Consider the following 3,362-nt stretch of genomic DNA (forward strand, 5'->3'; position numbering starts at 1 on the left):
TCTGAGCATACTTTTTCTTTCAGTAAATGTTATTACGTAAGTTTTTACTCATAAGATAAGATAATTATACATAATTACACATAATTTAAGATAGCTAATTGGTACATTATTACATACCAATTAACTATCTTAAATTAACCAAAAGAATTTCAGATTATAGTAATAGGTTACAGAAGTAATAGTAATAGGTTACATTATTATTTAGGTTACAGTAAGACATAATCTTTTTTTTTAATACTTTTGCATACGGCGCTAGGCATGATGAAGCCATTCTGGTTCACCTATTGTACCATGGTTCACCTATAGTACCAGAAAAAAGCAAAGGATTAATTATAACAATTGAATATAACTTCTTCCATAAGTTGGAAATAGGGACATCTTAAAACATTTTTTTACTTCAAATTTTAAATTTTAATACTTAAATTTTACTAGCCGTCTTTATCAAGGGGGAAGGACACCCACACAAATCTGTCACTTCGCGGTTCCTAACTGTATGTTAAGTCTTTTTGGTAGCATGACATTTTAATAGTTAATTTTAAAAATAAACATTAAGAACTTAGAAAAACCTTTAGCGAGTGTTTTAATTCCTAAGTTTGAATTCAGACAAATGTAATTTTTTTAAAGAAAAATCAGGACAAAAAGTACGGAGTTATTCATAAGTCCCTAGGTTTTTTTTAAGGCTATAGTACGAACACTAAAACGGATATAGCTAAAACAAACCTAGCACTAAATGCAGAAACAATTCTAGTTTTTACGATGATATCTCTTACTGTTTTTCCAAGTGTGATACCTTGATCACACGGCGTACAATCCAATAGTTCAGCTGTTGCCAGACTCCATTTCATGTGAACGCTATTGACAACACGTGTGATCATTTCACACGTATTTTCTGTTAAATCACGTGATAAAGGAAACAACGTTTTTAGACCACAAGAAACGACCACACATGCTCTCAATACCGTAGTTACGATGTGAAAATAGATCTGATAGGAATTAAACAATCAAATTCAAGTGTACATAAATAAAACTTTGATTGTTTCAGTATTTAGTACAAAATTCGTTTTTGCTGTAATCGTCCATATCCTCCAACAACTATTAAATCAAATTTGAAAGAATTTTCCCACCACTACACATAACTAATTAAAGAGGTAGATAAAATGTCAAAAAGAATTACTATTTTCCAATCCCTGATTTCGCCATTTCAAGACTACAAGACGAATTTGAAATTGAGGAGTGGTGCACAAATTGAAATGTAGCCATAATGGTGATAAGAGAAATTTATTATTAATGAAAAACTCAAGAATTAGTGCAAAATTCACTGAAAGCTTACAAATCTTCACCCAAACTGTTCCAGTGATACAGAAAACTAAATACCTTGACCTGCCATTAAATAACTTTGCATTAACTTTGCACATGGAATGACCCTATAAAAGACATCTCAAAAACCTAGGGATCGCTCAAAGCCATAAAATCATCACAGGAAAGCACTCAATTAGGCTACTTCACCTGAAGAAAATATTTTATGTCAAAATCATAAGACCGATAGCCACTTAAGCTTCACTTAAAACCGCGAAAACTTTAAAAAGGGGTGGCAAAAATGGCTCTTAGAAATTTTAAAAGTATTAGTTTCACTTTAATTCTTAGTAAAAACAATTTTTTTTAAATTCCAGTCTTCAAATTTTTCATACATATAGCTATAACTAAAAGGTTAACGGTGTAAAGATTTTATAAAATTTTATTTTTATTGAATGAAGACTTTATTTTTCTTTGGTCAACTTATCTCAAAAATTCCTGATAGTTTAACGGTCTATTATTTAAGGAAAACGAATCCACCCAGTTGCTTGTTTTGAATGTATACGAGGAGCTCCTCGTGTGTTGAAGGAGAAGAAACGTATTGCAACCGAACCACCACCGCTTCAAGCAACTAAAAGGCTCCACGAGGCGTTCACAACACATATAAACCAGTATTGGTAACTTCATTTCGTGTTCATAGACTTCATTTTTTAAGTATTTATTGCTTAAGGCATATGGTGTTTTGCCAAAAACAGTGAATACTCAAGTTCCAGTCACCAAGAATCACATTTCACAGGCAATATCATGAGTACAGAGCATATATGGTAACGTTACTTTTAAAAAGTAACGAGTAAAAGTACAAGTATTTTTAAAAAAAGTATCGAGTAAAAAGTTCTTATTTTAAAGAGTAACGAGTAAAATGTACAAGTAAAAGTACAAGTACTAAACAAAAAAAGTAACGATTTAAAAGTACATTTCTAGGAAATCGAAAATTCAAAGTAACCTAAAATTTTATTGAATAATATTCTTATGTTCTTTAATGTTTTTGAAAAATTGTTGTTATTTATTTAATTATTTTTAATTTTGAAAGTTATGGACATTAAATTATTTTTAAATTCGGAAGAATATTATAATATAATTTTATAATATAATCGTATAATATAATTTTAAAATCAAATATAATTTTAATATCAAACTTTTTATGGATTTGCACGAAAAAGAAATTTTATCTATTGATTTTAATTTTTAGTTTATTATTTTTATTTATTTAAATTACCATTGATTTAAAATTGTTTTACTCTATAGAAACGCGTTTTAAAAGCACAAACATAAACAAAGCAAACACGGGGTTTCAGATAGCTTTGTGATCTTTGAGCTAGTAAAAAATAATTGAATGTGCAGTATAAGTTGAAACAGAACAGTCTACAGTTTTATTTGTAACAATGGCTAATGCTGAAGTCATGCGAGAAAATCATTTTCCGAACATTTCTGCCTAACGGAATAATTAAAATTTGTAAACGAATTTTAGTATCAGCGGCTAAATTAATACCTTCGAGTTTTCAAGAGTTAAAATAGTAATTATAATAGTTTTCAATAGCACAAATAGTTCTGAAGTTCTTAGAGATTTGACTGGGCGTTGTTTGACAAGGTCGGGCATAAACATAATTTTAGTAAAAAATGTACTAGGTAAAAATGTATTTAGTAAAAAATGTATTAAGACAAAAATGTATTATTAGTGAGTTCAAAAAGAAAATTGAAAAACGTAATAACAAAATCCAACATTTTTTATTTAAAATGTATTAAATAAATGCATAAAACTCGAAAATGAATGAAAATAACTTGCTAATTAATATTTTTATTCATTTTGCAAAATAATTGCATTTCGAAAGTGGTGTCACTGAGTCTGCTGCGAGAATTTCTCAGAACGTGCTTAGCCACGCTGAATAAGCGCTCCACGGGAGGTCAAGGTATTTAAACACGAAGTTAGCTGTGAATGCATATATATTGCACATTAATTTTATAAATTAAAAAAACATAAGCATTTTTTTTTAAATTTAATTTCTTTTTTT

This window comes from Parasteatoda tepidariorum, chromosome 3, assembly GCF_043381705.1.
Source record: "Parasteatoda tepidariorum isolate YZ-2023 chromosome 3, CAS_Ptep_4.0, whole genome shotgun sequence".
Taxonomy (NCBI): domain Eukaryota; kingdom Metazoa; phylum Arthropoda; class Arachnida; order Araneae; family Theridiidae; genus Parasteatoda; species Parasteatoda tepidariorum.